The sequence below is a fragment of the Phalacrocorax carbo genome, chromosome 14 (assembly GCF_963921805.1).
Source record: "Phalacrocorax carbo chromosome 14, bPhaCar2.1, whole genome shotgun sequence".
Taxonomy (NCBI): Eukaryota; Metazoa; Chordata; class Aves; order Suliformes; family Phalacrocoracidae; genus Phalacrocorax; species Phalacrocorax carbo.
The window spans coordinates 3,747,928-3,757,204 of NC_087526.1; positions in this window are offsets into that span (position 1 = coordinate 3,747,928).

The window sequence follows — 9,277 nt, forward strand, 5'->3', positions numbered from 1 at the left end:
CAGTTTGGCCTGGCTTTTTCTCCCATAAACTTCTCTAGATAGTAAACCAGTCTTCCACTGCATCAGCTCCAAACACACACAAAAAAGGGCAATAATCCTTCCCCAGTTTCACAGGGGTTTGTTTTTTGTTTGTTTGTTTGTTTGTTTGTTTTTTTAATGAAAAGCACATAAAAGCTTACAAGCTGCTCAGATACGTACTGCGGTAAAAAGAGTTTTAAAATGTCTTAGTATAAATTTGTCCTGGTTTTCTTCAAATACAGTTACACTGAAAAGTCGTCTATACCATGCAGGTGTGGATTTCCTTTCACGCAAGGAACTGGGAGTTAGATCTCGGTTGCAGCAATGGAACCGAGCTAAACAAAACTGCCCTGAGAAGAGTTAATCCAGACTGAAACATTAACAGGGCACGATGAGAATCAGATCAGTTATCAGCAAGATAATTTAAAACAAGTCTTCCATCGGCTGATTTACGGGTTTTGAACACAAGAACATATGTAGGAAGCACATATATTCTGCAATCCTTTACAGGCAGAGCCTCTCACTGTGGTTATCTCAGATTTAACGGGGCTAATCTGGAGCACCCCTGGCAGCCCTGTGGGGCCCTCAGCGCACAAACCCACAGCTGAAAGTCACTGTCACCCGTTGTGCATTCACACTATTGCACCTGCATATTTTATTTCTCACACAAAAGGTCAAAAGCTTGCCAGCAGGCTGCCTGCCTTCTCAGACACACAATGCACAGAGAAAAATAACTCCAAGGAGCTGCTTGCTGTAATTTCCTGCAATTTAAGACTATTTATTTTTAAAACTTTTGCTGCCAACCTCCCCATCTGACTGTCACACTCTTGCTGAATTTTATCATCAGAACATAGTAATTTATTAGAGATCAAATCCAACCAGTTATTTGACTGTCTTGGTTTTAAATACTACTCAGCCTTTTTAGCTGCTCTGAAGCCTTAGGGCTCTCTATAATTAATGTTTCTTTAGCAGAGGCAGTAAGGGGACTGGCTGTGCACAGCCCGTGTTAACCCTTTGCTGAGACCAACGTAAAACCACAGCGAGGGCTGCAATTGCAAATGATCCACAGAATTTTCTACTTTTGGCATTTGAAAATTACTCTTTTATACAAGAGGGCCGAACATAGCTACCATCTACCCACGTGATTAGAAACTGGTCTGTGCCTGCAAATGTTAATTAACAGATGGGGGTTGCACCCATACGTATGGCATTTTGGGAGAGGCTGGAACTCCTGTAAAGCTCTTGTGGCAGCTGAAGGATTTTGAGATAAGTGAACGGGCATGATCAAGAGAAAGGCTGAATATTCACAGTGTCAGGTACATACACGTTGGCTGTAATAGCGGAAATATGTACGTGAGAACGAGGGGCAAGCTAGAACGGAATATTTGAGCCAGAAGGTGGGGTGGTAAGTGATCATTTCACCTGAGAGAGCACCAGAAGAGAAGCATAAGGATGCCCACCATCAGGCACACTGATTTTCCCTTCCAAATTTCACCCAAAATGCTGAAGCCTAATGGCAGCCAGCAGGCCAAAATGAAGTGCTACATTTGAGGGGTGAAAAACAGGGGTCAGCCCTTTGCAGCCTGCCAGCACCTACCTATCTCAAGCCCAACCTACCGGAATTCCCTGGCAACAGAAGGGTTTGCCCAACCTCACTTACATTGGCCACCTCTAATCAGCTGTCAGAAGCTTCTGAGTACTGATAAGCTTTTACTTGTAACACCAAGCAGCACATCAAAAAACGCTACACTGCCCTTGAAAAGCAAAAATGAACCATAGAATCATAGAGCAGCCCAGGTTGGAGGGACCTCGAACCATCATCTTGTCCAGCCTTTGTTGGGAAAGGGAGCCTAGACGAGATTATCTAGTGCCCTGTCCAATTGCATCTTGAAAACGTCTAGGTTGCTGCTATCCTCTAGAAATGCTCTGTTGTCTGTAGCACAGGTGAAAGTTCAAGCCAACTTCTGTGGCCTCCTGAACAAGCTTGAAGTGATTTAATGAGAGAGGACCGATCTCCACGGCAGCTTCAACACTTTCTTGTTCTGCAACTTGCACTGCAACCTCACCCCTCCCTGTTTCCCTCACAAGCAAACAAGAACAAATACAAAAATATTTATGAGTAAATATTGAGTTTTATCCCTACATCAGAAGATAATCTCTTGTGCTCTTTAGGTCAATATTATCATACCCAGCGAAGGACAAATAGCAGGTATTTGGCAAGAAGTAAAAACCATTGCACGGTAAAAGAAGCCCAATAATGCACACATTTTCCTTTAAAAATTAGAGTCTTGTTATTATTTTTTTTCCAGCTATGTGACCTATTACCACGAATAAAAAAAAAAAACAACAAACCCAACCTAGCCTAGGAAAACAACGATATTAATCAAGGTCTACTCTCAGCTATATATTTTTGCATTGGTGAGTTTTTCATAGTTAGGAGGGCTGCATTTGACCTCAGAACGTTCCAACAATCTGTTGTAAAACAAAACCACAGAAAAATTACTATATTTGAAATTTACTTATTAAAAATTGTTACTGCAATTGGAATTTTGAAGGGGCCGCCCTAAGAAATCTTTGTCCTTTTCAGGGCGAACTATTTAAGGCAGTATCCTTGACTGAACTTCCAGCATTCTAGCTAATTTGACCATGTTTGTCTTCTACCCAAAGCACTCCCAGCAAAAATAGCTGCCAGAGCTCCTGTGCAGCAGTTGTCTCAAGAAGACAGCCTCTGATTTTTGCAGTTCTCTTATACTGTATTTGAAGATTTCTTTCCAAGTCTCTCATCAAATAGTTTTTCGTAGGGGCAGATATGTTTGGTGCAAGCCTGTTAGTTTCCCACAAGCAAGAGCTTTGGGGAGACTTTCAAGAGTATATTTGCATGAATTATAATTCAATATCAAGATCTGTGGTGGGCATGAAGTACTATGACACATTTTGCTGACTAAGTGGCAAAAGGCATAAACTAAATGACCAAAATATCAGACTAATGTTCTGCTATAAAAATAATATAAAAAATGGAAAATCCTAGTCTGAACTATACATTCATCGTTTTGAAGGAATTCTACCAACGCAAGCAGGGAGTCATTGAATTTTACAGATTGCGCACATATTCTACTGTACTAATTGGAGTCTGAAACTTATAAACAAATTGTACTAATCTAATTCTAAATGTGATAATCTATGTTGGCACAATTTTTCTTATGACTGTTACTACCTACTTCTTTCATAATAATAAAGACAAGTTTAAATTAGTACTTGCATAAGAGTTATATGCTGTTAACCACTAAGTCCCTATCACACTTTCTTGGAGTTTGAGCAGAAAAAGCTATGAAGGGGGAAATAACAGCAGATGAAAAAACAAAACTAAAGTGTTTCCCAGAAAAGGGTATTCTCCCTATTCTCCCCCTGCCTTTGTGTAAGTGTCAATAGGGAAGGAACATGCCTTGACATGCAAGCCAGGGTGCATCGGAGAGGAACAAGTCTGTGTTTAAAGCAGAACAAGGTTACCCCTGCACTTCTTTATTCTGTCAGCTTCTGGTAACCATAGAAAACTAATATATGGAACACACAGCCTGAACGGCGAATGTAAATGGCTGTTAATAAACAAGGGCATACGTAATGTTGGATGCTTACTTACCTTCCTCACCCATGGTTGGCTAATCAGGATTCTTTATGTAGTTTCATTAGAAAATGAACACTAGAACTTCTTTCCAAAACAAACATTTTGCTTCCAATCCCTTGGACCTCTGGTAGCAAAAAAAAAAAAAAAAGAAAGAGAGAGAGAAGAAAAATTCCCCTACGGGCAAATAAATAGTCTATTAAAATAGGAAGCATTCTGCAGTATACACTACGTTCAAACATAAACTGTCATCTGAGGTAAAAAACACAACCTAATTTTTGTATTTGAGTTAGCTCCTGCCATTTTAACCCCTTCTTAGTGAGCACAACGTCTGTTGAGGGTTTCTTATTGTTCATGTAATTAAAGCCTAAGTGCCAAGGGCTGGACTGAGATAATGGTGTTACTTATTTCCTTAATTTCAGCGTTGCAACCACAAAGCTTTTGGATTTTAGTCCTACCCAGTGAGAAGCATGAGGCTGGCTTTGTTTTGTAACACTACAAAGTCGCATAAAATGATGTCATTTTTTTTGTATCTCTTGTAAGGCACGAATGTAAGCTCGGAACAGACAGTTAATCTGAAAAGTCTACACCGCAATGAACAGACCGCTGTCAGCGATCAATACTATTTACAATTTCTTTCTAAGTGCATAGTCAAAAAATATTGAGTCATAGTCAAAAGGAAAAGACATTCCTAACAGCTGAGCATTATGGTAAATGTAAATAAATATACTTATGTGCCCAGTTTGTGCTGGTTCCCAGGCTAGCTGCATATCCCAGGGAGCGTGGGCTAGAATAGAACAAATTTCCTCACTTCCTCACTTCCCTGCTAATGTTCTCTGTATCATGCAGTGCAAGGACTTATGTAAGTTATTTCTTTATTAAGCAAGAGTATGCATGTATTCAGGCAAGATATATTTTCTCAAGTCAGAGCACTTAAAAACCCCAAAATTTCCAGTTTCTAAAACCAAATTTTGATCATGAATCTCATTCTTTCAAAGTCTGGGAGGGACTTTTACTGGTTTCCTAAACAATCATGGAACAACAGAAATTAAAAACAAAAATCCATCTTTGATCAGTGATGTCAGTGGCCGTTACATCAAGCAGCTTTGTCTAAACCCATTAAACAGTGGCTTTTCTCAAATTCAGGCTTGCTTTCACGCCAAGCGCAGTCACAAACAGGCTGGAGCACACAAGATTTTGCTCACCTGGAAACACCATCAGGTACCAGAGCACTGCCTGCCACAGACCAAGCCGTTGGTGCTTCTGAAAGTTACCTGTATATTTTAATGAATTTTGAGACACATGAATTCCTTTAAAATTACTTGTGTGTTTTCTAGGGGATCCAAATGGTTTCGCCTTCCTCTCCTTCACAGGTTTAAGAAGGTAGGGCCACAATAGCTAAAATTGCTACCTAGCTGTTCTGAGACTCATGTTTGAGTTCTAGCTCGTAAGAGTTGAGCATTTTATTAACAGCAATTATTGATACACTTTTAAATATCAATATATTGATATTTGATATATGAGAATTCTGATGTGTTTTCCTTGCCTCCCATTTCCCGATATGAATTCTCATCCTAATGCTTTAGCATTGCTTATTCTGTGCCTTGTGAAGGGGTGGAATAAAGAGCTAATTTTGTGGCAGGGATGCTGCCTGTGTCCTGTCTGTAACTGTTCACTCTCCAAAGAAAAGCTTTTCATATTTAAATGTAAAGAAGTCACTGGACAACCTCAAGAAAAATGAACCAATAACTGTTAGAAAAAAATGCATTTTCAAATTAAATATTATGAATTATATATGTTCACTCATTCATGCTGTGTAATGGTATTTGTTGTGAAATAACAGCAGCAAGTGTATTCACCAAAGGGTTTAACATTAAAGTGTATTTTTATGTTTAAATCACAACTATTTCTGTGTTTCAGAATGGGATTATTTCCTATTCACCTGCCGACAAAAGAAAACATGGCTGGATTAAGAAAAAGTCAAAAGAGAACTTTCTCCCTTTATATCTCATGAAGGAACTTTCTTGATTTATGGCATAGGATGAAGTTCACTGTCAAGTATGTATTTACAGACAAAATCACTGCCGAATGCTTTGTGATAAGATCTGCATCCTCAGGGTGCAATTACAGCAGTTATCAGGATGGATCTTCTCATCAGTAACCTCCTACAAACTGTCAGTCTTCATCATCAAATGGGGAAAGCAACGTATTATTTCCACTCGGTCACCTGCTTCTGAGGAAGAGAAAGAAAACTCCAGTTCTCTGAGAAAGAATGAACTTCAGAGAAGTTCCCTCGGAACTTCTCAGTTTTCAGACTGAAAGAGAAAACTCCACTATTAGGACAGCCTGCCTGCCCATACATAGGACCTCCTGTAGCTAGCCCTCGTCTGCCGGACGGAGCGGCAAGCCCCAAAATGAACAGCAGTTCACTCCCATCCTCTTCTTCCGCCAAGACAAAGCCAGCAGGCACCCTCTCACACTTCTGCATTTCCCTTTGGAATTTCAAGAAAAGCAGAAAAAAATCATTTTGGATGCAAAATACAGATGCGTTGCTTAATCTTAAAAGGTGCTGAGTGTCTTGGAATTTGTTGGTTATGCATCAATTTTTGGAAGTTAGCCCCAAAAGGAAGAGACCAGCCTCAACTCCCATGTGACTGGAATGAATTCACTGAAGTAAATGGATTGACTATAAACTTAAAGCTATGCAAAGATGGAGCATAATATTACATTAACACTATTATGACATTCATTATCACACAGCTGTTATTAAAGTAAAACTCCTGCAAAAGTTCTGTCGGAGGGCATGGCCTGGAGGATGCAGCCCATTTAAAATTAAGCCATTTCAATTCACAGTCAGTAATGCTAAATGATGAAGGGGTAAATAATGCAGTTCAAGGAGTAGGACATTTAAAATAGGATGGGAAAATAACTGCTATAAACAGTTTTATAACTTTCACTTCACAGTGAAATAGCTGATGAGTTGCTATAATAAAATAACGAAAGATCACCTTTGCCTTAAAGGGAGGATGGCTTAGTTCTCTGAGCAGAGAGTGCTTCCAGAAAAAGGATGGCAGCTACCTACCATTTGATTAGTTGGTAATAAAAGCAAGGCTCTTCCTTATCAAAGCAAACAGCAACGTCACTCCTCCTTTGCAAGCCTCCCATTAGCTGGAATTGCTGTTATGTGGATGGGGCAGGGATAAAACCAGTAATGGACCGAATCTGGAAAAAACCCCAAAGCTAAAAATCAACAAAATTATTTATAGAGATAACTTAAACAGTGAACTACCAAAGAAGAAAGAAACAAAGTTCTTCATTGTCAAGTGCCAATTCAAAGTGAAAACAGATTGAAGCAAAAACTGTCAGAAAATTCTTTACCATTTTGTAAAGATCACGCACCCATAACGCCAGGCAGAGTCCAACTCTTTGGGTGACTAATTTCAAACAATAGCTGGGCTGTTTAAAAGCACAACAACAGGGAGTGACGTTTGCCTGAAGGCATACTGTATTAATGTAAATTGCTTTCAAATGCCCATTCAGTTTTTTAAACGAAACAAAAAATGGATATTAAGCTGTGCGAGTGGAAGTTGCTGTTAGAGCCCAGTATAGCGTTGCCAGGCATAATTCAGTCAACCATTAGTGAATGCACAGGGTGAGGCTTATGTTCAGTGGGAAAGACAACAAAAGGGGCCTCTACCTGTCAAAGGAAAACATTACACATTTTACTCTTCCAACTTAAGAAAGGTCTGAAGACTGTTGAGTCTGCACCTCCTTTATGAACCTTCCCAACTACCACCAGAAGAAACTCTCTCCATATTTCCTCTTTATGAGATGCTCTACCAGCACTCATGCCCATGGCTGTTAGTCATGCTGCCATAGTGCCTTTATACCATCTTAAGTGATGACCTTAAGAAGTTCTAAATGTTATTTCAGTTTTAATATTCTGAGTTTAATGTCTCTGGAAGTGATTAACAGCACTGGCTTAATGTCATTAGGTCCTTGCCCGTTTGCTCACCAGCTTCTGCTAATGTAACTTAATCGTTCCTTGCTGCAACACCCTGGTTTTCTATTTCTAGTTCACCGAGATTAAACTAGTAATAAGCAGCAGCACACTGGATCATCAGTCGTCTTCGTTGCTCCTGCAGGCAAAGGGATTAAATCAAAGATTAATTTCATTCTGTGTGTCATCTTCCTCAGCTGTACAATGGAGACAACATGGCTATGGCTGAGAGAGACAGCTTGGGCTTTCTCAGCACAACAACAAAAATTAAATTCTCACCTGTTCAATTTTTATCAGTTATATTTGCAGTAGAGTTGTGAGATTGTTAAATAACCAAACTCATTTTAACTAACAAAAAAGTAGTCATGGCAAAGATCTTCAGTAGATGTCCCAACAGACATATTTCCCTAATCCAGACTCAACAATCAGCAAAAATATTTGAAAGACAGGAATAAGATTAGTTTGGATAACAAGGAGGTGACGGCAGGAATTTAAGATTTGACAGTTCAAGAAAATTTCTTGGAACATTCACAAAAATGCATATCAGCTGGAAGTGCACTATTTCCATCATCTACTCTACCAGAATGATGCTTAGACGATGAGTAAAGATCATCCTATGGTAAAATCTCATATCACAGCATGTGGAGGAAAGACCTAGTCTTTGTGGCGACACTGATTGTGCACAATTTCCACACTGTTGTGTCAAAGCTTAACTTGGAGAAAAATGAAATCTGTAAGAGTTGAGAAGCTCTATTACGAAGGGTCTGTGCGCACGCTTCCCCTCACTTTAAAGGACTTTATAAATCTGCCTAACAAATCAGCTGCTTGTCAAAACCCTTAAAATCTCTTTAACTAAAGGCTTCTTAGATAAATGGCTTAAATTGTCATTAAGCAATAATTTTACATGATATATTAAAGTGATTTACAGCAACAGAAAAGAAATTAACGTGCTCCTAGTGCACACTCCATACACCTCCCTTGCACTGGTGGTGCTCACCTGACCTTTCACTGAGCCAACTCAGCCAACTAAACCAGAGCAGAAGAGAAACACAACAAGGGCACGTGGAGGGTTGAAGAGGCATCACAGTCAACGAACGTGAAGGGATGAAGAGGGATCGCAGTCAAGGAACGTGGAGGGCCAGGCCTCCATGAAAGCCCATTTCAGTAGGAACAGGGCAGCCTCATCCCAGCACAGCTGTGCTTCAGCAGAAGACAGACAGGTATGCACACCCCATGCTCTTTCCTCGCAGTGACTACTCTTTGTAGCGACACTAGGACTTATCAGCTTGCTAAGGAAAAAAAGCCACCAAGAATTCTTTTTGTATAGCCTTGACAGGCATAAAATCATCAGCAAGATCACCTTACTAAGTCAATACTAAAAGAAAAAAATCAAAGCACCTTTGACGTGCATCATTTGTTCCTCTGCCTGCTTAAATAGATGTGAACGTGTACTGCCATCTACAGGAAACTCCTCTAATTACCTCTGTCAGTCATCAACTCGCAGCCCAACGCTTAATTCCACGCCCTCACGCAAGCACACGCTCCAACTCCTGCTGACTCTAGCTACTTTGCTTCATTTCCTTGGCAAATTCTAGGATTTTGGGGGGGAACAGCTCTCCGAAGTTTCAGAAGACAAGTTA